This window comes from Giraffa tippelskirchi, chromosome 14, assembly GCF_054371585.1.
Source record: "Giraffa tippelskirchi isolate mGirTip1 chromosome 14, T2T-mGirTip1v1.2.pri, whole genome shotgun sequence".
Lineage (NCBI taxonomy): Eukaryota > Metazoa > Chordata > Mammalia > Artiodactyla > Giraffidae > Giraffa > Giraffa tippelskirchi.
In genome coordinates, this window is record NC_137288.1 from 57,819,103 (window position 1) to 57,846,546 (window position 27,444).

A 27,444-nucleotide genomic window follows, 5' to 3' on the forward strand; every position below is an offset into this window, starting at 1 on the left:
CCCTGGTTCTATCCCCAGGAAAATACCCTGGAGGAGGAAACGGCAACCCACTTCAGTATTCTTGCTTGGAGAATTCCATGGACAGAGGAGCCTGGTGGGCTACAGTCCATGGCATCACAATGAGTCGGACACAACTGAGTGACTAACACTTTCACTTTACTGTAGAAAGAGGGAACGGGTATTGGGAGACAAGCCATCGTCTCTGCCCCAGTTGGTCCTTAGTGCCCATCAGTTGAAGCCTTAAGTTGATCCTATTTAAAAACTGTCTTGTGAGCAAAACTTACAGTCTCACAAGAAAACTCCTTGCCTATGGAAATAAAAGAGACTTTCTGTGTCCACGCCTCTCAGTTTAGTGTCATGGTGGGTGGGTTAATATGCCTGCAGGGCTTCGCCTAATAGGCAAGAGACAAGGTCCCAAGGCAAGAAGTGAGAAGCCACCTGTCCAAGTTGGTGTCTGACTACTGACCTGTGTTGATGGGAGGTGCGCCTTCAGTTATTTACAAATTCTTCTTGTCATCCTGGTGACTAGCTTGCATTTTCCATCTTGTCCAAAGAACACAGTAGAATGTGTGAGCTAAGGAGGAGATCATAACTGGGAGTGCCCGGCCCGGGTATGGTGTACAGACCCTCCACAAAAGCTGTGTGTCCTGGGGCAAAGTATGTAACCTCTCGGAGCTTTGTTTTCTCATCTGAGAAATGGGGATATAATCATGACCCACCACTGATTGTTGGGGAGACTCAGGGAGAGTCCACGGGCAGCACCGATGCAGTGCCCGGAGCAGGGATGGAAGCGGCCACTGCAACAAGTGGCCTAGGGCTCAAGAGCACAGGCTCCAGGTCAGGCAGCTGGGAGTGAGGTAGACTCTACCCCCACCGGGGAGCTTGTTTTTGTAAGGATTAGTGGGGTATGGACAGCGTCATTACAGTGCCTGGTAAAGGATGGGCACTCGGTGAATGCTAGTCTGCCACGAGCAAGGAGCTCCACTCCACCCCTTTGCAGGTGGAAGGTGGGGGCAGGGGGAGGACTGAGAATCAGAGCAAAGGTGACTGGTCAGGGAGACAGGAGCTGCTGGCAGGTAGAGGCCCAGGACTCTGGCCCCTCAGTCCAGCGTGGTGCCCACCGCCCCAGTCTCTTGTCTCAGGTGCCCCTTGAGGGAGGCGTGGGAAAGGAGGTTTGCTCTCCAGAAGTGATAACCAGACACAGATATCCCAGGTCAAGGACTCTGGCTCACAGAGGCTCCTGGTGGCCTGGCTGGGCCTTGTCCACCAAGACTCAGCTCTCAGGGTTTTACTGGAAGCCCAGAAAAGCAGGGCTGGAAGGGACCCCAAGATACCCAGCCCTTCCAACCAGCCCCATTTTGCAGGAAACAGAGACGCAGAGAGAGGAGGGGACGTGGCCAAGGTCACTCAGTCGGGGTGGAGACCCAGGCCCCCTCTCCTCACTCCTGGACCAGGGGACAGAGGCCACAAAGCTCCAAGCACCCACTTTCTTTCTTTCCTCTTCCTTCTGCCCCCAGTTATGAATCATTCCATTTCTTCTCAGCGCAGTCCTTGGGTGCAGTCTGAGGAGGTCAGGGAGGGGCAGGCATGCTGGCAGAAGCGCCTGCACGGGGCTGGCCTGATCTAAGGGAGGCAGAAGAAGCTTCTCAGGGTCAGAGATTGGGTCTGGGCTCTGACGCCAGTCCCAGGGCTCACTGGTGTGTGCTGAAGGCGAGAGTGGGCAAATGAGACCTGCTTCCAAGGTCAGGGTGAAGATTTAACCACAGACGATTGTGAACTATGAAAGGGTGTATATACATAAAAATGAAAGTCGCTCAGTCGTGTCCAGCTCTTTGCGACCCCATGGACTGTAGTCCATGGACTTCTCCAGGCCAGAATACTAGAGTGGGTAGCCTTTCCCTTCTCCCGGGGATCTTCCCAATCCAGGGATTGAACCCAGGTCTCCCGTATTGCAGGCGGATTCTTTACCAGCTGAGCCACCAGGGAAGCCCAAGAACACTGGAGTGGGTAGCCTATCCCTTCTCCAGGGGATCTTCCCAACCCAGGAATTGAACTGGGGTCTCATGCATTGCAGGTGGGTTATTGACATTACAGGGTCTCCTTTTATCTTAGAGGCCAAACAGGAAAAATCTTTATGAAAGTCTGAATATCTGGTTACATTATTTCCAGGGCGTTCACCCGATACTACAGGGTTTCATGAAACACACTCAGTCACTCAGTCACTAAGCTCTAAGGTGCATACACTTGCATGTCTCCCATCTCTGAAACTGGGATGCATCTTCTAGATGTCCGTGTGTCCCAGTTACATTGTCCTTTAAAAATTGCTGGTGGTTAATAAAGTGACAGTGCGCTGTCCAATTGATGCCTTCCTAGAACTGGTGAAATTTAACACTTTTTTTTTAATCCATCTCATCCACAAAACTTTGAAGGCCACAAATAAGTCTGTAGAACTCTCAAAGGCAAATAGTGCCAAGTTTGCGATTCATAGGATCTTGGTTTCTTTCTCACCATGAACATCCCCCTCCCCTTGTCTTGTTTTTAACATCGCACGACCCCTCACACCCAAGGACCCAGGAGAATAAGCACATCCTGGAGGATTGGAAGGCAGCGAATCTGGAGACAGGAGTCCTGGGACCACTGTGAGCTTTGTTAACCTCTCTGGGGGCCTTGGGCTCCTTGCAGGTCCAAGGGGGAAAGCATCCGCTTTGTGCTTCCCTCCTCAGGGGCTGGTGAACACGTTAGGGAAACTTGCTGTCTAAAAAGCTTTGGAAAGGACAGATGTGCTCTAGAGTTAATATTCTAGGAAAAATGCTAACCTCCTTAACCCTCCCTCTTTCTCCAAACCAGCTGTCGAAGCCCCTTCCTGTACCTCTCTGAGAACCACCAATCTTTTAGACACACAGGTGACCCTTCTGAAATGCTGACCCCTCCTCCTCCCACTCCTCCAGCAGCCACAGTCTCCTAGAACCCTGGGATGCCCCTTCCCAGGGCCTCTGCCCCCCTGCATTCAGTGCTTGCTGGCTTCCCTCTGTCTCTCCCCCCGCCCCCACCCCATGTACTCAGCTACCCTCTCAAGACTTTCCCTAACCCAGCTTTGTACACATGATCCAAAGCCTCGCATGGCCCCATAGTACCTGCAGGGCTCTGTATGTAAATGCCCAGTACTGTCCCACCTCATGGACTGCCAAGGGTGATAATGACATGACAAGGATGACACAGAAGGACCTCTGTGTTGGTGGAGGCATGGCCAGGTAATGGGGCCCTCTGAGCCAAGGCCACGGGTCTGGTCCTTGGCAGGGTTTTCCATGACTCTTAGCTCGAGCGAGGTCAGGATGAGGTTGGCTCAATGCAGGTCCAAATCTCTACCATTCCTCCCTCATTCTCTGCTTTATCTATTACTTTAATATTTATTAAGCTCCTCTTCTGTGCCAGGAACCGTTGACCCGGAATTCAGACCCAGGCAGAGGACCCCAATGTCTGTGGAGAAGCTGAAAAAATATTGCCTTATCTTCCTTCTTTTCATTCATTTGTTTATTCACACCCTCATTCCACAGATGTTAACTGAATGGCCCATCATGCTCCAGATTTGTTCTAGGCACTGAGGACACAACAGTGGACAAGTCAGGACCCCTCCCCTGGATTTAGGGAGCTTACCATCGGGTGGGGGGGATGATGGCAGACAGCAAATGAATAAGCAGGTAAACAGATAGCATGTAGGAGGTGATGGGGGCTAGGGTGCAAAATATCACAGGGTCAGGGGGCCAGTGATGCTGAGATAGGGTTGGGGGAGCGGCAGGGATGTCACTTTATTTCCACAATTAGAGAGAGCACTGTTGTCATTGTCACACTTACCAGAGGCCAGAACTTTAGGGCAGTGAGAGAGGAAGCCCAGAGGGTGTACGGGGGTGAATCTTGCCTCCCTTATTGTGGGGGAGGGGGACACTGGCTGCTTCTTGCCTCCTGATCAGGGCAGGGTGCCCACACTTCTGGTACCACTCTGTACTAGGCACCCTAGTAGCTTCGTCTTCACACAGGGGAGGCAGAGACTGTCATCCCCATTTTACAGATGGGGAAGCTGAGGCACAGAAGGTGTGCTCAGTTGCTAAATTGTGTTCAATTCTTTTATGACCCCATGGATTGCAGCCTACCAGGCTCCTCTGTCCATGGGATTATCCTGGCAAGAATACTGGAGTGGGTCACCAAATCCTCTTCCAGGGGATCTTCCTGACCCAGGGATCAAACCTGCGTCTCCTGTGGCTCCTGCATCGGCAGGCGGGTTCTTTACCACTGGGCTACCTGGGAAGCCCGCTGAGATGCAAAGAGGTCACGAAAGGCGACACAGCCGGTAGAGGTGGAGCCAGGAGTCAGACCCAGGCAGGGGACCCTGGAGTCTGAGCTGTGACCACTGTGCTACCCTGGCCGCCTATGTCTCTGTGCCACCCTTGGGCCCGATGGTCCTCTGAGCCTTGGGGCTCCCCCTACCCTCGCTCCTCTGCAGGGTGCTGACTGGTGGGTGTGGCACCAGCCAAAACCTTTCTCAGTTCATGCCTTGCTGTGGCCCTTACACGTGAGGAAACTGAGGTCCAGGGAGGGGAAATGACTCACTCAAAACCATGTACTGATTAATGACCAAAGAGATTCAAAGACTTTCCTCTCCTTTGCCCTCCTCCCATTGTCTAATTTCTTTGCCTGGGAGCTTCAGGGCTCCTTGGTGGGGGTTGGGAGGAGGTGGGAACACCGTGGGTCTGTGCATATTCTGGGAACCATCTCTGAGGACAAGGTGTGTGTGTGGGGGTGGGGCATGTGTGTGTCAATGTGTGTCCGAGCTGTATATGTGGGTGTGTGCACGTGCGTGCACATGTGTGTGTTTTCAGATTCCACCAAGGACACTCAAGAATCAAGTCCAAGATATGTCAGTTGAGGGTTGAGAGGGCACCGGGGCCTCAGCACCCGCTTCCAGGACCTTACCACCCCAGCCCCTTCTCAATGGCACTGCCATCTGCTCTTCTCACTGTGTCAGCTCTCCGCCTCCTGACTCCCTGCCTCTGTTCTAGACCTTAGTCAAACCCGGTCATGGTGCAGGTGTCAGAGCTTTTACCCTCGAGACCCCAAAGGTTGGAGGATTCCGTCAGAGCCGGATGGAGCCCTGGTCGGAAAGGCAACACTCTGTGGCTTTGAGCTGCAACAGTCGCTTCAGGTGGGACAACTGGCTTTGAGTAGTCCTCATATCTGTCACCAGGGTTATCTGGGGAGCTTGAAAAGATCTGTATGCCGAGCCTCCAAGGCAGAGCTACCTTTATGAAGTGGGAATCTTCATCTATGAAAATACAGATTTGTGAGGTTTTAAATACAGGCTAGTATTTAATACTAAAATTTAAATACAAGCTCGTATTAAATTTTAAATACAAGCTAGTTGTTTGGTTATTAAAGAGGAAAGATGCATATGGAGGGAAAGTGGAAGCAGAGGGACAGACTCATGGCTGAACTCTTGCTCCCACTCCTTGCCTTTGCCTCTAGGCCCCTCCCCAGAGGCAGTGACTGTATTGCTCACCCCTGATTTAGTAGCAGGTGCCGCATGAGACTTGGCATGTGACACACGTGCGCCCATATGCCCCTGCCTTCGTGGAGTTTACGGTCTAGTGCAGGTGCCCGGAGGTAAACCAATGACCCACAAATACATACATGACCGTGAAATGTGACAAGGGCCAGGCATGATCAGAATGGTGTGTTGGGGCCAGAATAGCAGGGACAGCTCATTTTGGTGGGCTGTGCAGGAACAGGTGGCAGTTGACGGAATGAGGCTTCCTCATCTCCTGTCCAGAGTCTCGGGCTGGGGGCTGGTGGTAGCAGGGGCAGGGGCCCCTTGGGACCCTCTCCACTCACTTCTCACTTGATGTCTGGGGTACAGAGAGGAGCAAGACCCCTCCCATTTTGGGGGACTCTCCATCCAGGTAGGGAGACAGGACCTCACCCATGATAAGGATCGTATGGGTTTCCTAAGGCGGCCATGACAAATAAATGGAGGGCTTGAAACAATGGAGACTTACTGCTTCTCAGTTCTGGAGGCTGGGAGTCTGAAATGGAGGACCATGCTTCCTCCAAAGGCTCTGGGGGAGGATCTTTCCTTTCCAGCCTCTGGTGGTTGCTGGCGATGCTGGCCTTTTAGACCCATCACCCCAATCTTCATCTCTGTTATCTCATGGTGTTCTCCCTGTGTGACTCTCCATCCCTACACGGCGTTTTAACAAGGGTATCAGTCATTGGATTAGGACCCATGGTGACCCAGGGTGACCTTGTCTTCACTGGGTCACATTAGCAAAGACTGTATTTCCAAATAAATCTCAGGGGCTGAGATTTCAACGTATCTTTTTACAAGGACACAACTCCACCCACAACAAGGATGAGACTCGTAGGCCCAGGAGCAGGAGAGCCTGTGAGGGCTGCAAGGATTCAGGGAATATCTCCAGGGTTTGTGAGGATCCAGGTACTTGGGGAGGAGGACAGAGAATGAGCAAGTGAATGAGTAAAAGACAAGAGAGGCAGGAATGCACAGCGCGCACACAGCCATAGGGAAGAGGCTCCCAGGACCTGCTCAGAGCTGCCTTCTAGAACTGTGAGTCCAGGTAAATGAGGCCACCAGGTGTGAAGCCTGCAGCATATCCTAAAGGGAACCCATTTGCTCCTCCCCTGCAGGAAGCGATGGGGGCCCTGGGTGTTCTCAGTCTTCCTCTGTGAACGTCCTCCCTACTGACTCTGGCTTCCAGGTGTGGTGACTGCAGAAGGAGGAGTGACTGTCACCGGGGCTCCCGGGATGAGCTAACACATGTCGCCAAAGCCCACAGCCTCTGGCCCTGATGACATGCTCCAAACACCCAAGACTGTCCCTTCCTCCTATGCTTAGGCCCACACCAACCAACTTCTTTTTCCAACCAACCTTTTTTTCTCACTTATGAAAGGAGAAACCTGTGGGTGGGATCACCCCCACCTTGTCATCACTTATTCCCAGTATCTAGAGAGGGTCTGCTCAGAACACTCATGCAAAAGATATTCTATCTTTTAAAAATTTGTTTATTTAGGCTGCGCCAGATAACTCAGCTGGTAAAGAAACCTCCTGCAGTGCGGGAGACCCCGGTTCGATTCCTGGGTCAGGAAAATCCGCTGCAGAAGGGATAGGCTTACACTCTAGTATTCTTGGGCTTCCCTTGTGGCTCAGCTGGTAAAGAATCTGCCTGCAATGCAGGAGACCTGGGTTTGATCCCTGGGGTGGGAAGATCCCCTGGAGAAGGGAAAGGCTACCTTCTCCAGTATTCTGGCCTAGAGAATTCCATGGACTATACAGTCCATGGGGTCACAATGAGTCGGACACAACTGAGTGACTTTCACTTTTCAGGCCTTAGTTGTGGCATGTGGGATCTAGTTCCCTGACCAGGGATCAAACCCAGGTCCCCTGTACTAAGAGCACAGAGTCTTATCCACTGGACTCCCAGGGAAGTCCCAAGAGATCTTTGAATTAAAGAAAAACCACAATGAGATGAGAGCATCCAGACAGTCACACCCTCAGATTTTGTCCCCGCATACACCCAGTTCCCCCTGCCCTTCATGTACACTACTGCTCAGGAGGACTGCATCCAGGTCTTACCATGACTGCTGAGCTAATCTGATGCTTGGGCGAGGCACCTCTCCTTCCTGGGCCTCAGTTGCCCTCTTTGTAGTTTGGAGGTGGTAGTACCCACTTCATAACCTTACATGTGAATAGCTGTCACGAAGCTAGAATTATGCAATTTATTTCAGCCCGACCATGTGCACTCCTGCTTTGTAATCTGAGCCCTACGCCAGGCCAGGCAATGCAAGGTGGACCAGGCAGGCTGCCCACTTCTTGCGGAGGGGGTGGATCATGTGTAAGGAGTTCACAAAATGAGGAACACTACAAGGGGTGGGGAGGTGCAGGCAGCACTGAGAAGGCATGACTAGGATTTCAGCTGGCTGCAGGGGCAGTAGAGTCCTCCTGAGGACTCTCCTATGAAGAGGAGTTAGCCAGGCAGGGAGGGGGAGAAGAATTCTCTGCAGAGGGAAGAGCCTCTTGGACATGAGAGTTCAGGGCTGGCCCTAGAAAGAGAGCAGTCTGATGTAGTTGGAACAAAGAGAGCAAAGGGGATGTGAGAACTGAGGCCAGAGAGACCGGATGGACTCCAGGGGAGAGGCCATTGTATTAGCATTCCATTTGGTTTAGCAAATACAGTCATTTCTCTCACTTCTTTAGAAGTCTGGCAGGAGGAATTCAGGGCTGGTGTGGTGCCTCACAGGGTCAAGAACCCAGGCTCTTCCTAATCGCTCTGCCATTCTTGACTTCCATTCCCAAAGTCACTCATGGCCCAGCAGAGCTGCTCCAGCTCCAGCCTGTGTCTGCATTCCACCAAGTACAAAGGTGCAAGGGATGAGGATGTTTTCTCAAATTAGGGCACTTCCTAGAAGTTGTACACAGGGCTTAACAGGTGGCACTGGTGGTTGGTAAAGAACCTGCCTGCCAATGTGGGAGACATAAGAGATACAGGTTTGACCCCTGTGTCAGGAAGATCCCCTGGAGGAGGGTATGGCAATCCATGTCAGTGTTCTTGCCTGTAGAATCCCATGGACAGAGGTGCCTGGTGGGCTACAGTCCATGGGGTCACAAAGAGTCTGACACAACTGAGCAACTAAGCACAGGCTGTGTATCAGTTATCTACTGATGCATAACAAACCACCCCCAACTCAGTGTCTTAAAACAATAAGTATGTGTTGTGGAGGGGGGTTCACAGGTGATGCTAGTGGTAAAGAACCCACCTGCCAATGCAGGAGACATAAGAGATGCAGGTTCAATCCCAGGGTTGGAAAGATCCCCTGGAGGAGGGCAAGGCAACCCACTCCAGTGTTCTTGTCTGGAGAATCCCATGGACAGAGGAGCCTGGCAAGCTATAGTCCATAGGGTCACAGAGTTGGATACGACTGAAACGACTTAACACACACACAGAAACTGTACACACCATTTCCATTTGCTTCCACGTCACTCCTCCAAACAGAGCCCTCCTCCCTCCCACCAACATGGTTAATCAAGGGCATGCCTCCTCTCCTCCACTGGCCTCTCGCTCTCCACCCAAGGTGCTGAGGCTGTGGGAGGTCTTCACTGCTGCTAGGATGGGAGGAGGAGGGACCCTGTGTTTGTGACTAGCCCTTGGAGGAACAGAAGCTGTTTTATGACAGGGGACTAGAATGGCAGTCAGGCCTAACTGGAAAAGCAGCCTTCCTGCTGTGGTGGGAACCTGGGAGCCCAGAGCCCTTTAGGAAAATGCAATTGGAATTCCAAACAACCTGTTGACTAACTCTTGAGACTAGGTTTGCCGGTGTCCTTTTCTCAAAGACAATTCCGTGGCAACCCCTGCTTTCCGGCCTGGCCCTCCTAGTCTCTCTTTTGGGACCAAAGTCCCAGGCAGTACTAGGCAAAATGTCTGTGCAATAGGAAAGTTGTCAGATTCTCCTGCTGGCCAGGATCTGGGGGTGCAGTGGGAGAAGGCCGCCTCGCCTACAGTCAGCCTCTCCCAGGTGCACGAGGCGGGGTGTGGATTCTGCATGGGGTGGTGCTAGGCAGGGTCAGGCAGGGAGTTAGGCTGGGTCCAGAGCGTTCAGGTTGGGAGAGAGCTGGATGTTGTCCAGCCTTGGGGTGTTCAAGCCAGTCTTGGGGATCCCCGGGAACTGTAGAGGGGGCTATAGAGGAGCCAGGGGCTCCTTTGAATGCTCCCACCAGCTTTCAAAAGTGGGCTTCCACACACACTCCATCTGAACGAAGGTCTCTAGCTAGGAAATGCAGGACTCCTGCCGGCTGCTCAGGGAGCAGCTGATGGGAACTGGGCAGGGAAGAGGACAGCGACTTGCCTGAGGTCCACGCTGCTTGCTGCTGCCCCATCGCCAGGCTGTCTGGGTGCGAGGGCCTGCCCCTCCCTGGGTGCAGGCCAGTCGTCTCTGGAGCCTGCTGTCCCTGTGCCTGCTGGCTAGAGGGGGAGCCAGTCTCTGACCCTCCCTGGACCTCAGTCTCCTGCACTTGGTGAATGAGCAGCCTGGGTGAGAAGCTCCTGAAGATCCTTTTTAGCTCATTCCCATGATCCTATTATCTACTTCATGCCCCGTTTCCCCACTTAAAGAAATTAAGAAATAGGGCAGCACTGAAGATAATAGCTCATTTATGTCCCCGAAGGATTTCAAAGGCCTTTACAGCGTGCAAGCAAAATCCTGCTCAAGTTCAGCTGTGGCTGGCCTGCCCCTGGCCCTGCTCCCACCTTATCTCCATTCGGAAGTGGGGGTGTGGTGGGCCGGCCCCGGGGTCTAGGTCCAAGGTCACAAGGGGGTCAGGGGGCAGTGGCTTGCCCTCCAAGGCCGTTCTCTTCTTCACCAGGCTGTGCTGTGCACCCTGTCAGCTCTTGGAATGGATTCTTGAGAAGGCCAGGTTTTCCCTTCAACTTTTTTGGAAAAATTGGTTTCTACTCATGATTTCTTAGGCCCCAGGTTTACTAACTTCCTCTTAACTTCCTCACTCGACTTCCCTGGTGGCTCAGAAGGGAAAGTATCTGCCTACAATGCGAGAGACCCAGGTTCGATCCCTGGGTTGGGAAGATTCTCTGGAGAGGAAAATGGCAACCACTCCAGTCCTCTTGCCTGGAAAATCCATGGACGGAGGAGCCTGGTAGGCTACAGTCCATGGGGTCGCAAAGAGTCAGACACGACTGAGTGACTTCACTTTCACTTTTCACTTTCTTAACTTAGAGCCACCTGGGCAAGTCCCTCAGAGCTCCCCTAAAAGAAATAGCAGGTTTTCCCACAAAGCTTGTCTTCCAAGAGCTGGTGGTATGAGTGGAGGGTCCCACAGGCCCCGGGACTGCCTGCAGCTCTGTCCTGCATATTTTCCCTGTGACTCCTTCTGTTCCTGGAAACCCCGAACGCAGCCCAGAAGCAGCCCAAGTAGATGGTAGCACAGCCACGCCTCACTCGTGTGAACAGGGTGGAACTCAGAGCTTTGCTACTTACAGACTCAGGGTCACTCGACCTTGGCCAATGACACTTGGAGAACCTGCTGTGGTAACAGATAAGAGGGATGAGTGATAACCACGCTGAGCTCAGCTGTACCTATGTCAGTGGATTCAAAGGGCTTGATGAGTTCTCCCCAGTGGTCCCCGCCTCTGATCCTTTTCTTTAAATTACAGAAACTTAGCACATCAGAGCCGAAAGGACTTCAGAGAGGTGTTCATTCAGCCCCTCCATTTCACAGAGGTGGAGACTGAGTCTACAAGGGCAGAGTCGCAGGAGGAGAAAAGCAGCCACGGCCTTGTGTGCACAGGCTGCAGAGACCTTTCCGCACCTGCAGAGAGAGCAAAGAGTTAAATCGAGGTCAGCTTCTGCAGCACCCAGGATGGGGGTCATAAGGGCCTGGGATCTGCCTGACTGCCCACTGTGTCCCTGGGGCTGACCCAGAGCTAGAGTTCAGTAAGTGGGTGGGAGCTCTAGCACCTTCTAAATCAGAGGGGTCAGAAGAGTTGTGGCTTTGCTGTGCTGCCAGTCTAGAAAATCCCTCCTTCTCTGGGGTTTGAATGTGGCCTTGAAGATGAGCGCTCTTAAGTCTTCCGCCTCCTTCGGTCACAGAGGAAGCAAAGGCCAAGTCTTCTGGCAGAAAAGGCGGCTCTAGTCTAGGTGTTATTAATAAGAAGATTGAAAGGTGTACACCTCAGTCCTCCAGCCAGACCTGCTGTTTGCAAAGTTTCCTTGGGAGCCATGCCCGCCCCGAAGTGGTGCCCGTGCCCGACTTCTCCCAGCACCTTAGCTGCTCCCTGACTCCAAGCACCCGTGAATCCAGGAGTTTCGGAGTTCTGGAGTGAATCACCTTTGTTATCTGGGTCAGGGCAGGGAACATGCCTGCGTGTCTTGGGTCTCCCTGGACTTTCTGAGTGGAGTTTCAGAGGTCACAGCAAGTTGCTGGGGCTGCTAGTGAGAGGGTGACCTGCAGACTTACCTCTCAGAGGGCCTGAGGGCCAGGCTCTCCTCCCTCAGCTGCTTTCCTACAGACAAGAGACCTTCCAAGACCTTCTTGTCCTCCCCAACCCCAACCAGAAGTTTGCTTGACCAAAAATCCTCAGGAATTACCCAAAGCATATTTTGGTGTGGTGGGCTTCCCAGGTGGCTCAGTGGGGAAGAATCCTCCTGCCAAGAAGGAGACACAGGTTTGATCCCTGGGTTGGGAAGATCCCCTGGAGGATGAAATGGCAACCCACTCCAGTACTCTTGCCTGGGAAATCCCATGGACAGAGGAGCCTGTCAGGCTTAACCATGGGCTCACAAAGAGTCAGACATGATTTGCAACTAGATAACAACAACACAGCTTCAGAGAAAAAGCGGTAAGGACATGGAATACGCGCACTCTAATGTGACCCCAGGGAGGCTCACTTTGTGGGGTCCCTAGAGGGCCCTTGGGGATGCCCCCTCACTCCTAGGTGAGGGGACCACCCAGGCCTGTGATTTTGGGTCATTTCCACCCCTCACTGTAAGATGACTTCCCCCATCTAATGCTTGGTGCAGAGATTTGAGGATTGGTTTACAATTGGATTTTGTTTTCTTTAAAAGAGGCCAGAGGCTAGAGGTACCGTGAAGTCTCCTTTGGTGGCTTCAAAATGTTGTCCTTTGGCTCCCTCTGACAACCGAGCTGGCTAGGGGCCCCAGGAGTATAGAATCACCAGAAGAACCAGGGCCAGTGGATCCCTCTTTGTACCTCCTCACTGGGCTCCAGGCTGGAGGCTGGTTGCCCAGGTTTCCTCATTAGGCTATCAGGGTGCTTCAGGAGGTAAGAAAGAGCCCTGGCCCAGGATTCGGGAGAGCCGGCCCTCTGATCCCTGCCACAGCCCTCGCAGGCTCCTGGGGGTCTGCTTCTGTTTCTGACAAGAGAAGGGTGGATGGGTTGGGGGTCTTTGGGACTCCCCTTGCTTCTAATGCCCTCCGAGTCTCTGCTTCCCCAGGGCACCTCTGCTTTATCACCTTCCCCTGCTTCTCCTGCTGTGTCCTTTCCAGGCAGTTTCCTGCCTTCTTGCCAGAGGAGGGGGAGGGGAATTTCTCTTTGGAACCAGATGGAGATGAGGGGGAGGGTGCTTGGATGGCAGGTGGCCTGAGCCTAGGCTTTAAAGCTCCAGTGTGGTCTCTTCCAGAACCCATCTCCTATCTGTGTTACCCACCCCACACCCTTGACTCAGTCACGTAGGGTCAAGGGCCCAGGGGTTCTGTTTGAGGGTGACCAATGTTTGCCTCCAGAAGTCTCTAGAGGAGGCTTTTCTCTGCTAAGTGAACGCATGTTCTTTACAAGGATGTGGGCCCTTGATACGCAGGGTTCCAAGTTCAAAATCTGGCCGGTGTAACTTTTACGACCTTGGACATCTCACTTCACTCTGGGTTTCCACATCCTCAGACCAATTTCATGATTAGATTGTCCTGAGAGTGCAGGGTGTAGGCAAGGGATAGAAACAATGACAGAAGAATTACAAAACAAGGGGGTCACCCTGCAGGAAGTTAGAATCATCAGCAATGGAAATGTCATATCTTGTGACCAAACCAAGGGGGGACTTGTCAGTATAAGTTGGGGTCTAACTAAGCGATAGGTCTTGTGACACAGGCTTAAGCTTTGCAGAAGGTAAGGGGGCATGAGCTGGCACCAGCTGACAGTGTTACTACCTCCTGTTTCCCCAAGCCCAGCCCAGGCCCAGAGGACACCTGGTTCTTCTCAAGTGCCCCTCAGATGCTGTAGCTCATGTTATGAGATGTCCTCAAGATCTTGGTGAGGGTCCTGGAGAGTTGCTCCCTGGTTTTCTTGTGCTCTTAGTAAATGGCGTGTCCAGCAGTGTCTTCTGGAGGATCCTAGGAGAACTTGATGCACAGTGATATCATTGATATCAGTGATGAACCTGGGTCTCCTGCATTGCAGGCAGACTCTACCATCTGAGCCACCAGGGAAGGCCCGTGTTGATAGTGCAGTGGTTATTAAACACTGGAGTCCTGACTGAGAGGAAGAGTCGGATTTCTGAAAAGCTTCTAAACTGGGAGAAATGTGTTTCTTTCTGGAAGGGCTCAAGTGCAGCTCTGCCTTGGGACTATTCTCTACCCTTCCCAGTTCTGAGATTAGTTCAAGTTCATTCATTCACTCTTGTATTCATTTACTTAACACACACGTATGGATTGTCCACTATCTGTCAGGTGCTGTGCTAAGGGCTAGGGAAATAAGAGCAATCAAAACAGTCTTGGAGAGTGAAAACGCAAGTCTAGTAGGAGGCCTTCTGTGTCCTGCTGGAGAGAATGGATTTGCTGCAACTGGCTTAGGGCCCAGTCCTCCTGTTGGGCTTCTGGGATTCACACCAAGAGAAAATTCATCATATACTTAATTTCCAAGAAAAAGGAAATAAATCAGCAAATGAAGCAATTTTGTGGACCTTATAAAGCAAACACAACAGGGAGACACTGGGGTTGGGAGGATGAAAGGCTTTTTCCAGGCTGCCCATCTGCTAGGGGATATGGGATCTCTCCTTACAGATGCTGAGTTTTGGGGATTTTCCAGGGACCGTTTGGGATTTAGCTTCCTATTCAACTGATTCAACTCTCTGCAGATGTAGGGTAGGCCAGATGATGCCTGAGGTCTCCATCTGCTTTAAAATTCAACAATTCAGGGATTTCTGGGATCTGAGCTCAAACTGGAGGATTGTATTAAATGTTCAGTTTGGGTGGTGGGGAACAACTTGTCCAGAGTAGTGACCTGGAAAGGAAGTGGGCTCCTGCTAGGAAGAAAAGTGGCTTTCTGTTCCAAGCATCTGAGCCAAAGACTTATGCTGATCCTCTCTGAGGCAGGGTAGAATTGGCTCTTGAATTATAGATGGGTCTACTGGAGTTGTAATTAGACAATTTCAATGAAAAGGTGACCCCCAAATGGGGCCTTAAAACTTATGTTGCATAAAGCTTCTAGCATGAAACGAGATATGTTTATACAACACACTCTACCCAGCTGACCTTGGTTTTCTCCCACCAGCAGCCTGTGACTTTGTGTTTCAGTCATTAGCAGACACCAGCTCCCCTGAATAGCAGGTTAGGGTTATGCTTCTCCAATCTTCTTGAGCATCAGCATCTCTTTAGTGCTTTCAAAAAATCAGACTGCTGGGCTCTATTCCTGGATATCTATTGCAGCTAGTCTGGGATGGGGCAGGCATCTCTCTTTTTTAACGACCTCCCTGCTTGATTTTGATGCCCTGTAGGGTTGAGAACTTCAGGCCAACGAATCTCCAGGTGTGGTCCCCTCAGCAGTGCCCTCATCAGGCGCATGTTGAACAGGCAGGTTCTTGGGCCCCAGAGCTACTGAATAAGAATCTACATGGTAATTTGGATGAACACAAATGCTGGAGAACCAGCTCTCCAGGGCCTGTCTACCCGCTCCTGTGCCTGTGCAAAGAAGTCCTTCCTGGGGGAGTTTATTGGAGGTTCACTGTGGGTTCCATCCCTGGAGATAAAGGTTACACCCGTCTGATGTGGCTGAGACTGGCTCGGGGTGTGAACCCCTGAACAGAGATTAGATATGTTGGTTAGATCATTCGCTCTCTCCTACACCCTGCCCACATCATCACCTAAACCCCAGGGCTCCTGGGTGGGAAACCAAGACTTTCAAAGCAGGACCCAGTCATGGGATAGAGGAGCAGGAAGAAGCCCATGGGTGTCCCCACTTCCTTGGGGGCTAGGGGGACCCAGATCATCCTGGTCACAGTTTGGCACCAATGTTGTCCTTGGTGCCCTTGACGTCCAGGAGAAGTCAGCTGACCTCCAGAGCTGTCTCGGTTCTGCAGTCCTGTTCTCTTCAGAAAAATTCCATGGAGCTGAGTCTTTTCAGGCACGCAGGGGCCATGAAGCACCAGCCATGGACCAAAGCTTTACTGTGAGTAAAGAAGTGGTCTGGCTCTGCCTAATGTCTAGTACATTCTGGGGTTCAGACCCCAGTTCTGCCATTCACTGGCTGAGTGGACCCCTCTGAAACTCCACGTCCTCAGGTTTGTTTACTCTTATCCCATCAACTCATACCTATTTATTAATAGATAGCTGGACTACTCACGATGAGCTGGACTTGGCCTCTTGTCATTTTTGAGAGCTGGGTACAGAGCCCTGGACAGGCCCTGTTAGGAGATGTGACATGGGGGCCAGATAGTTTTTAGGGTAGCACAAGGCAGTATCTATACAGGAGTGTGCTACAGGGGCAGCGCTGGTGGCCGAGGGGTAGTGGCAGGTCCTCACAGGCTGGACTGTCTGCTGTGTCCAGGGGTACTCTGGAACCCACTAGGTCTTGCATGGGATCCTTCAGGGCACGTTGATCAGGGTGGCAGCATAGTTTTCTGGAGGCAGCCTGGTTGGAGAATGGGCAGCCCATTTAATGCCGACCCCACCTCTCCCTTGCTGTGCCTCCCTAGGGAAGTCCCTTCATTTCTTCATGCCTCAGTGCTGGGAGCCTTAAGCCTGCCACTGCCCCTCCCAGAAGCCCATGTGGGGACCCCAAAAGGTAGTGCACAGGCCAGCTTGGAAAGCAACCTCTGTGACATTAAGTGTGCTGTCGTCAACTCCACCACCCCTGGGTGGGCCCCTATGTGAGCTCACTCCCACTTACCTCACATTCTAGCTTACTTTGTCCTGGAGGAGGGGGCCATCAGCTATAGAACGAGTCCGTGTCTCCATGGTAACAGGAAGACAGAGCCTTGGGAGGGGCTGGCGTGAGGGGTTAGAATCTCCTGTTGGGACTTGGGAGAGGGGAGATGGGGCTGGGAAGCAGGATGTTTCTTGCTTTGGCTATAGGAACCAAAGGCTCTCTGCCTCTGGCCGAGCTGTTTTATCCATATGTGTTATTATAAAAGCTGAAAGGGACAAGACCTGTGTTTCCTTTGATCGAGCCACACTGCAGTGCTGTTATGTAAGGGCTGCGTGGTGTCCAGGAAGTCTCTGGGGCACAGGAGAAAGCAGGCTTCTCACCTCTGCAGCCTCTGCCTCGCCCTTCTTTTCCCAGAGCCTTGTAGGGGCACCACCAGCCCGCCTGTGTGTGTGAGTGTGTAGGAGGAGGATATGCCTTCTTCTATGTCACACACAGTAAACCGAGCAGAAGAGCCTTCTGCCACTCATTCAGCCCCTGCCAGGCTGCGGTCTCCTCTAGGGGCCTCCAGGGCCATGACCTGGATGCCAGGGTTCTGGGTCTGGTGTGGCTGGTGCTCAGCCTTGGAGGTGGTGAGTCCAGCCAGAGCCTGGGGGTAATAACAGGGCACATTTCCTCAAGAGCTCCACCCACACTTTCTAAGCATCTGTTATTCCTTTTCCATCCTGACAAGCACCTGTGAAGACGGCTGGCCCACGAGGCAGGTGAGGAAAGTGAGGCCCAGGGGAGCCGAGGGAGCTTGGGGATGGCCCAGTGGAGGGCCCTGTCCAGGCCCCCCAGCTCCCCAGTGGCCCACGGTGTCCTGGCGGGGATGGACAGGCTGACCTGGCTGCATCCCACGGAGCAGGTCAGTTCAGTGCCGTTTCTCGCCATTGATGAGCCAGTTGACAGCGATGTGGTGACAATCGAGAGCACAGTGCCGGGGACGCCAAGTGTTAATAGACCCCTGCTAATGCCAAGGACGGAGCTGAGCATCCTGCAGTGGCTCAGGGGCTCTGGGCAGCCGGCAGTGGCTGCCTGAGCGGGTGCATGTGTACCCAGCCCTCCGGTTCTTCCCTGGGACCCCGGCTGTAGGAGGCGTTGTCATCTGCACCCCGCGTGTGGGAGTCCGGGCTCGGGGAGACCTCAACCCCCAGCCCCATGGCCGTGAGTGCCTCTGGCAGCTGCCTGCTTTCCTGAAGCAGACAGACAGTGGCTCCCACAGAAGGGCTGTGTGGTGCCCATGCTGCGGTTCCCGCGGCAAACTCAGGCCCCCTGTGTTTCTCTTTCCTCCTGATGTGCATTTCTCCCCGCCATGTGAGCACGGCCAGGCTGGGCCCCCACCTCCCCTCCCCACCAAGTGTCCCCAATGGAGCCCTTCTCGCAAACAGGAAAACTGGGGCCCAGGCAGCTTGTGCCCCAGCCAGGCAGCTTTAAAACTTGTTGTAGTTTCATCAGTTAATTAACTAATTAATCATTTTTTATTGTGGTAAAATATATGTAACATAAAGGTTTAGCATTTTAACTAAGTGCACAGTTCAGTGGCATTAAGCACATTCATGGTGTTGCGTGACCATCACCCCATCTGTCTCCATAAGTTTTTCATCTTCCCAAACTGAAACTGCTCCCACCAAACACCAGCTCCCAGCCCCTCTCCCCCAGCACTGGTAACTTCTCTTCTACTTTCTGTCTTTATGATTTTCCCTAGCTAGAGACCTCCCATTAGTAGAATTACACAGTATTCATCCTTTCATGACCAGTTCCTTTCACAGAGTAACGTCTTTAAGTTTCATCCATGTTTCACCATCTGTTAGAAGGTCCTTCCCCAGATAGAAGAAGGTGGCCTTTTTGCCTTTTCTTTTGCTCTAATTGTTTGGTTTTTAAACAAACAAAGCAAGGGGATCTTCCTCCAGCTATTTGTTTTCCGAAACAAAATCGTACCTGGAGCCCCAGTATGTAAGGCGCCCCAAGCAGAGGTGCTCTGGCTGAACAAGGTGGAGAAGGGGGACCTTACACCCTGGAGACCCTTGCCAGAAGCTCCCGGGCACATGGCAAGGCTTCTGCCCCTGTTGCACCCGCACGTCCCAGAGAGGGGGTGACAGTTTGGTTCACGGGGGGCTTCCCTGCAGGCACTGGGGGCCTGGGCTCCCTCCTGCCTCCTTGGCTTTCCTCCTAAACACCTCTTCCCGTCTCTGGGCCCCAGCCAGGACCCGAAGATTTAACACAAGCGAAAATCCAGAGAAATGAAAGAAATCGTTTGCCTGGGGGGTTTGGAGTTTCTCTTTGCAAACCTCCCCAGGCTGTCTTGATCACATCTGTCTGTCTGAGTCTCTTCTGGGACCTGGTGGGAGCCCCCTGCCTCCCCTGCCCTCCGATCCCCACTCACCTCTGTTATCTCCCTTCTCTCTCTGCGCTCAGAGTCTTCCATCCCCTTCCTGGCTGCCCATTCTGTTCTGCTCCCACTGGCCTCATCTATATATTGGCTCTAGACCATTCCTTTCCTTTTCCCCAAACATTGCTTGTCCTGAGTTCCGTTTCCTTAGCATCTTGTGAGTATTAATTAACTGCAGCATTAAGTCCAATGTTAGTTGCTGCATGAGTTTATGTGCTCTGGGGAGTTCCCCATTTATCAGATGACTCAGTTCCCTGTAGTTTTACGTGAGGTCTGGAGCCCCATGAGAGGCAAGATGAGGGCGATATTTCGGGATAGGAGAAGCACGTGGAGTAGAATACCTTTGGATGTTCCGAAATCCATCACGGCAACCACTGACTCTGCTACATGACACAGCTGTGTACAGATTATTGCCTACGTGCCAGGTCCTGGGCTGAGAGCTGGTGGTTTAGTGGCTGTCATGTCCTACTCTTGCGACCCCATGGACTGTAGCCTGCCAGGCTCCTCGGTCCATGGGGATTCTCCAGGCAAGAATACCAGAGTGTCTTGCCATTTCCTTCTCCAGGGGATCTTCCTGATCTAGGAATTGAACCCGGGTCTCCTGCATTGCAGGCAGATTCTTTACCAACTGAGCTACAAGGGAAGCCCCGGGCTAAGAGCTGGGGAGACAGCAAAGCAGGCTTCGACTCCTCTGCCCTCAATGAGAGCATGATTTGGGGCAAGTTGCTTCATTTCCTTTCGCTTCTGTTTCCTTGTCTGTAAAATGGGATGTAATCCCTTGGGTTGTATGGGGATTAAGTGTGATGGAGCCTGAGGAATGCTCCGAAGGGGTGGGCACAGTTGGTCACAGCCAACATTGGCCACTTGGACCCTCCCCATACCTGTGTCTGAGGGGACCCCAGGCTCTTCTATGTACCGCTGTTGGGCCCCTAGCTTCAAACAGCAGCACAACCATCACCTATCACCTGTGCTCCCTGTCCACTTCGTCCTGTCTAAAGTTAACATACATGGGGAGGGAACTGACCTTAGTTGGGTACCTTCTCTGTGTCAGTGTCTCTGTGAGGTAAGCGTTAGTTTGCCCACCATACCGACAAGGACCCTGAGATTCAGAGTGTTGCAGAGCATGCCCGGGACAACATGGTCAGGACATGGTGGAGGCCACAGGCAGGCCAAGCCTGCCCAGGCAGGGGAAGAGGAGGAACATAGGCACAAAGGAAATAGAAGAAGCAGTCCCTTGGGGAGATATCTTTGCGAGGAGTCTTTTGAAGCTTCCTGGGTGTTGGACCTCACCTGTGCACTGAAATATTAGACCTATATCCCCAATGTGTGGGATGTTGCAAAGTCATGGCCTTGTGACTTGAAAAAGAATTTCTTTCGAGGCTTCAATCTAGTTCATCTGAAGTAATTCAGGGAGCACCAGGTGAGCGTCTTCTAACTGCAGGGACTGGGAGAGACTCAAAAATGCAAAACCTACCCCTACCCCTAGGAGCATCTAGGCTACTGGAAGGAGGCGGCTGGACACTGGATACACACTAAGAGAAGTTCAAGCTTGGCCATTGCATCTGAACCCCCACTCAGCGCATGGTCTGACAATGGGTTATTTTCAATTGTGAATGTATTTATAGGGAAGACGTTAAGAAGGTATAGATTGCGTCACATTTCATTACATCTTTAATAGATAACTTTCATGGGGTCGCTAAGAGTCGGACACGACTGAGCGACTTCTCTTTCACTTTTCACTTTCATGCATTGGAGAAGGAAATGGCAACCCACTCCAGTGTTCTTGCCTGGAGAATCCCAGGGATGGGGGAGCCTGGTGGGCTGCCGTCTATGGGGTCGCACAGAGTCGGACACGACTGAGGTGACTTAGCAGTAGCAGTAATGAAAAGAAGAATGTTTCATAAAACCGAGACTGGAAATATTTGACTTACAGTTAATGTCATCTCTCCCTCCCTCCTTCCCCTTCTCCTCCCTCCTTCCTTCTTTCTTTCCCTCCCTCCCTCGCTTCAGCAGGTATTTATTGGAATTTACTATAAGTAAGTAATTACTTACTATAAGTAATGAATAAGGAGCTTTCAAGAGATGAGGGAGGCAGACAAATAAGAGGCAATATCAAACTTAAGTCTAAAAAAATCTATTTAAAAAGGCAATATCAATATTGCTTCAAAATGACTATGCGTGGAGATGTAAGAATACCCAGGAGGGTACTCAGTCAAATCTAGGGCAGGGAGAGGCTGAAGGAAGTTTTCTGGGAAGAAGTGGTGTGGGAGAGATAACTGGAAGGACAGTAGTATTTTGTCTGGTGAAGTGATGGAAGATGGGGTGGGGAGAAAGGGTACCAGGTAGAGAGAAAAGCTCTATGAACCGAATGTATAGGAGATTAGGAGAGAGGGTATAATTAATTTTGCTTGAGGGTAGAAGCATTCGAGATAGACAAAGGCTTTAGGGAGAGGCTGGTGTTTGGGGCTTTGTGGGATGAGTAGGAGTTTGATAACCAAAGATTGAGGGCACTCTGGGCAGAGGGAGTGGTGTGAGCCAATGAATGCACGGTATATATAGGGTGTGAAGTTCAGGCCACCATGTTTAGGACAAAGAGTACAAGAAAGTGTGATTTCACATAATCAGGCATCTGAGAAGATGGTCTGGGCAGGAGGACTGCTAGTAGGTCATGGAGGGCTGCATGAGGGAGATGGTACAGGAATGGAGAGGGGGAATAGGTTCAAGAGGCATTTGGGGAGAGGGTGGTGGATCTTGGCAGCTGATAAGTCTCAGTAGTTAAGAGATCAGGCCAGTGGAAAATAGCCTTGGGGTTTGCATTTTAGCTAACTCCTCTGCCATATCCCAGTGCTGACTTCATTACTGCTCCATGGCACCCCCAGCCATTTATCACCTTGTATTGAGGGAGCAAGTACAAGGGTAAAGAGTACCACGCAGTACCGCTCATCTGTACAGTACCGCTCAGCAGCTTCTCCCTTTGCCCCCACTGCAGATGAGAAAGTGAGGCTGGGTGTCTGCAGAAGTCCACACAGCACAAGGCCTAACAGTCAGGCTCCTGGGACACACCCTCTAGAACATTCTGACCATGCTCCGTGGGAGGTGCATGGTGAAAAGTGGTGGCCTTTTGTACATCTTTCTCTAATCAGTACCCAGACTGGAAAGGCTTAGGGGAGCTTGAGTGGAAGCTCTGAGGTGTCTTCTCTGCGGGGGTCTAACTTCCCTCCCCCTCCTCTTCCCCTAGTACTGCTTAGACGGATAAACAGTTGAAACTGACCCTGTGTCAAGTGGTGGGACCCTGGTGCCTCTACGGGGCTCAGTTCAGTTCAGTTGCTCAGCCGTGTCCAACTCTTTGCGACCCCATGAATTGTAGCACGACAGGCCTCCCTGTCCATCACCAACTCCCAGGTTCACCTGCTCCTAATTAGGACTGGAGCGGGGAGGAGAGCGGGCACCAAGGAGCAGCTGCAGCATCTGGTCCCCAGCCCCGTGGGTGTGTGGGAGGCAGTGAAGGAAAGAGAAGGCTCTGGGGCTTCATCCCTGCTGGAAGCCTCTGTCTCCCCACCCTGCCCCTGGTTTTCCCCCAAGATAAGGGAGGATGTGGAAATGCAATGGCCTTGGCAAGTCATTCAGCCAAGGAAAACTCTCTTAACCTTCCTTTGTGGGGGCATCTAGTCCAGGTGATTTTAAGCTTCTTCACCCTGCTTTGGTCACCTGATGCAAAGAACCACCCACTGGAAAAGACCCTGAGAAAGATTGAAGGCAGGAGGAGAAGGGGATGACAGAGGGTGAGATGGTTGGATAGCATCACCGACTCAATGGACATGAGTTTGAGCAAGCTTCAGGAGCTGATGATGGACAGGGAAGCCTGGCATGCTGCAGTCCATGGGTCACAAAGGGTCAGACACGACTGAACTGAACTGACCCTGCTTTGACAAACACAATATCTTCTTCAAATGGAACTTGAAACTTAAGAGAACAAATCAATCCATAGGACAAAGTGCTGGTTTCTTTTCAGGGCTGATACTCCATCTCTCCATCTACTGAGCAGCCCTTCCTACTTATTTCCTAGGACACCTCCCCCCCACCCCCCAGCCATTTTACAGGTAAGGGAATAAGCCTAGAGAGGTTGAGTGACCTGCCTGAGGTCACATAGTAATTTTGGCCTTTGAGCCTGGACAATAGCACTGGTCCTCATCTCTTTCCCCTGAGCCCTTCTCTTTTCACCAGGCCCCCCTGGCAAGGTTCCTCCTTTAGGCCACCTTCTCTCTGCTGAGGGCTCCCCCTGCTAACTGCAAAGGTCTGGCCTCTCCAGGGGTGGCCACAGTTTAGGTAGCCACCCTGGGGAGCTAATGAGCTTTCTGAACCTAAAGGATGTGACTCAGGACACAGGAGGGGAGGAGGAGCTTGATGCAAAGGGTCTGTTTTAGGGTTGCTTCCAGATGTTGCCCTGTGGGTAGTTACCTACTGAGTCAATTGCAGAAGGGACTATCCTGCCCCAGGGTCCTTGGCCGGCAGGCAAGTTCCTATCACTGATGCCAAAAAACCAGGTGCACAATCGAATCTCAGAGACAGAGTTTTGGGTGAAATAGAAAAGAACAGTTTTATTGTTTGCCAGGTAAAGGGGGAAACAATGGGCTCCTCCTTCCAAAGCTGTGTGTCCCAATCCTGGAGGATCTGGTGAAGAGTTTTAAAGCAATGGCTCGAGGGTGGGTTGCTGATAAGATTAGGGTGTGTGGAGGGCCTACATTCCTTTAATCTAGTCTTGATAATCTCCACGGGGTCACAAAGAGTTAGACAGAACAACAACACAGATAATCTCTTGATGAACTTCTCTGGTTCCTTTAATCTGGCCTCAGATGGTCTTCTCAGAATGAAGAATGCTGAATCTTCCATTTGTTGTGGGTTTTAGTTCTATAGTTCTATCACTCACCTAGAGCCAGACATCCTAGAATGCAAAGTCAAGTGGGCCTTAGGAAGCATCACTATGAACAAAGCTAGTGGAGGTGATGGAATTCCAGTTGAGCTATTTCAAATCCTAAAAGATGATGCTGTGAAAGTGCTGCACTCAATATGTGAGCAAATTTGGAAAACTCAGCAGTGGCCACAGGACTGGAAAAGGTCAGTTTTCATTCCAGTCCCAAAGAAAGGCAATGCCAAAGAATGTTCAAACTACCGCACAATTGCACTCATCTCACATGCTAGTAAAGTAATGCTCAAAATTCTCCAAGCCAGGCTTCAATAGTACGTGAACCGAGAACTTCCAGATGGTCAAGCTGGATTTAGAAAAGGCAGAGGAACCAGAGATCAAATTGCCAATATCCGCTGGATAGTCGAAAAAGCAAGAGAGTTCCAGAAAAACATCTACTTCTGTTTATTGATTATACCAAAGCCTTTGACTGTGTGGATCACAACAAACTGTGGAAAATTCTTAAAGAGATGGGAATACCAGACCACCGTATCTGCCTCCTGAGAAATCTGTATGCAGGTCGAGAAGCAACAGTTAGAACTGGACTTGGAGCAACAGACTGGTTCCAAATAGGGAAAGGAGTACGTCAAGGCTGTATATTGTCACCCTGCTTATTTAACTTATATGCAGAGTACATCATGTGAACTGCTGGGCTGGAAGAAACACAAGCTGGAATCAAGATTTCTGGGAGAAATACTAACAACCTCATACATGCAGATGACACCCCCTTATGGCAGAAAGTGAAGAGGAGCTGAAGAGCCTCTTGATGAAGGTGAAAGAGGAGGGTGAAAAAGCTGGCTTGAAACTCAGCATTCAGAAAACTAAGATCATGGCATCTGGTTCCATCACTTCATGGCAAATAGATGGAGAAACAATGGAAACAGTGAGAGACTTTATTTTTGGGGACTCCAAAATCACTGCAGATGGTGACTGCAGCCATGAAATTAAAAGACGCTTGCTTCTTGGAAGAAAAGCTATGACCAACGTAGACAGCATATTAAAAAGCAGAGACATTACTTTGCCAACAAAGATCTGTCTAGTCAAAGCTATAGTTTTTCCTGTAGTCACTTATGGATGTGAGCACTAGACTATAAAGAAAGCTGAGCACCGAAGAATTGATACTTTTGAACTGTGGTGCTGGAAATGACTCTTGAGAGTCCGTTGGACTGCAAGGAGGTCCAACCAGTCCATCCTAAAGGAAATCAGCCCTGAATATTCATTAGCAGGACTGATGTTGAAGCTGAAACTCCAATACTTTGGCCACCTGATGCGAAGAACTGACTCCTTAGAAAAGACCGTGATGCTGGGAAAGATTGAGGGCAGGAGGAGAAGGGGATGACCGAGGATGAGATGGTTGGATGGCATCACCAAATCGATGAACATGAGTTTGAGCAAGCTTCAGGAGTTGGTGATGGACAGGGGAGCCTGGCGTGCTGCGGTTCACGGGGTCGCAAAGAGTCAGACACGACTGAACGACTGAACTTAGTTCTATAAAGAACTTAAAGATACTGTTATGTGTATCCTTTGAGGTGAACCAGGACCCTGCCCCAAGGCTGCACTATTGTTTCTTGGCTTCTCCTTCCTTCTTTCTTCATCCCCTCCCTTCCCTGATTAGCAACTGTTTGAACTGGCTCAGAGGTTAAAACGTCTGCCTGCAATATGGAGACCCGGGTTCGATCCCTGGGTCGGGAAGATCCTCTGGAGAAGGAAATGGCAACCCACTCCAGTATTCTTGCCTGGAGAATCCCATGGATGGAGGAGCCTGGTAGGCTACAGTCCATGGGATCGCAAAGAGTCAGACACAACTGAGCAACTTCACTTTCACTTTCACTTTTGGAACTCAGGGAATTTCACAGAGGCTGTTCCCTACAAACGAGAAACACCAAACAGAAAGACTTCCGTGTTCACGAGGACACACGAGCCCCACAGGGTCCTGCTCGGTTTCACCAACAAGCCTGCTCAGTTCAGTTCAGTTCAGTCGCTCAGTCATGTTTGACTCTTTGCGACCCCTTGGACGCCAGGCCTCCCTGTCCATCACCAAGCCTGCTGGCTGACCTCATCTTGAATGGACTTGGAATGTGAAGTAAGAAGAGACGAAGGTCCAAAGGCAAAGTCCATCTTCACCCTGAAATTCCTCTCGACCCTTCTTCTCAGATTGTCTTCATCCCAAAGCTGTGCTCCATACAGCTTTTAAAAAACAGCTCACTCCTCTGGCACCCCGTCCCTGCAGGGGACAGAGTGGAAGAACCTTGAACCTCACCTCCTTCTCCATCCCATGCCTCTGGGCCTCAGTTTCTTCCTCTATAAAACAGATAAGTCAGACTGGAGGGGCTCTCCACCACGTTCAGCTCTGCTGGTCCCTCACTCAGCAACTCTCAAGGAGTCATTGGACGCATGGGAACCGCAGGAAACCCGTGTGTGTGCACACGTGCCCCTGGGTGGGGCTGCGGTCTCAGAGCTCCCCTTTCATCCTCTTGACCAACCTGTGGCCTGTCTGGTGCTGCCAGGGATGGGGCCTGGACGTGGGCCCCAGAGGAGCACGTGCTCAGGGCCGCCTTCCTTCCTCCCCTGCTGACCTGGGTCGGGGGTGTGCAGGGACATCCGCTGGAGGAGGCCCCAGGGACCTCGCCTCAGGTCTCACTGAGAGGGAGGTAAACACAGTGATGACGGTGACAACCATACATCACAGCCAGTGGCAGTAGCATCCTGCTAATGAGCACTTGTGTGTGTAGTGTACACCTGCCAGGCACGGTTCTCAGCGGCTTGCCACGTCACCTCTGGCCCCAGGGGACTGCATTTCTTAGGCCAGATGCTTCTGAATCTGCTGCTCACGGCTGGGTGCTGGTGACTCTCCTGTGGGTGGGAGCTGGGAGTCCGTGGCTTTTGAGGTCCCTCACTCCCATTATCTGGGAACCCCGCCTGGTACTTGGGTCTGGTGCTTGTGAGTGATGCCCGCTCGCTAAGAGGAAAGAGAGGCGGGAAGGCAGAGCTGCCACCTGGGTCAGGTCCCATCACACCCTCCCCGGCCCATCTTCCTGGCGGTCTCAGAGAAAGCCCAGAGCCAGGCCCGTGGTAGAGAAGAAAGGAAAGGGACCCGGGAGATTGACGTAGAGCAACCCCTGCCAGCTTGCATTTTTCTCTCTGAAACAGCTTGTCAAAAATGCCTGACTCTTGGGTTTCTCCGGTAACACATGGGAGTGTGGTGAAGCTTTGGGCTCCACGCAGCACTGGGTCTCAGTCTCCCTGTCTGTAGAAAGGGTGCAGTGCTACACTCTGCCATCCCCACAGAATGAGAGAAGGGAAGCCCAACTGGTCTGATATCGCTACCAGGCAGGCGCGTGCTCTGCCGTCCACAGCAGCCGCTGCTCCGGCTCTCATCTCTGA

The 27,444-nt window shown here is 51.7% G+C and overlaps 1 protein-coding gene and 2 long non-coding RNA genes across 6 annotated transcripts in view; 1 reads left to right on the forward strand and 2 right to left on the reverse strand.

Moving 5' to 3' along the window:
* The window catches only part of ARK2C (arkadia (RNF111) C-terminal like ring finger ubiquitin ligase 2C), a 110,048-nt gene that overhangs the window by 17,670 nt on the left and 64,934 nt on the right, over window positions 1-27,444 (forward strand). Inside the window, exons 1-2 of one of the 3 annotated variants that reach the window (XM_081563355.1) lie at window positions 16,722-16,759; window positions 17,400-17,573. The exons of the other annotated variants lie outside the window; for them this stretch is intronic. The gene's annotated coding sequence lies outside the window, so the exon portion shown is untranslated. Of the gene's footprint in view, window positions 1-16,721; window positions 16,760-17,399; window positions 17,574-27,444 lie in introns of those variants that run through there. 3 annotated transcript variants of the gene reach the window in all.
* On the reverse strand, window positions 11,254-12,123 carry LOC145534945 (uncharacterized). The gene is made up of 2 exons (XR_014075098.1): window positions 12,032-12,123; window positions 11,254-11,383 (listed from the first exon to the last, which is right to left on the reverse strand). It is a non-coding gene; the product is annotated as an uncharacterized LOC145534945 (long non-coding RNA).
* On the reverse strand, window positions 12,148-16,647 carry LOC145534946 (uncharacterized). Of its 2 annotated transcripts, XR_014075099.1 has the most exons (4): window positions 16,145-16,647; window positions 13,735-13,926; window positions 12,660-12,947; window positions 12,148-12,219 (listed from the first exon to the last, which is right to left on the reverse strand). It is a non-coding gene; the product is annotated as an uncharacterized LOC145534946 (long non-coding RNA). The 2 variants fall into 2 exon arrangements; XR_014075100.1 differs by lacking the exons at window positions 12,148-12,219; window positions 12,660-12,947 and adding an exon at window positions 15,058-15,399.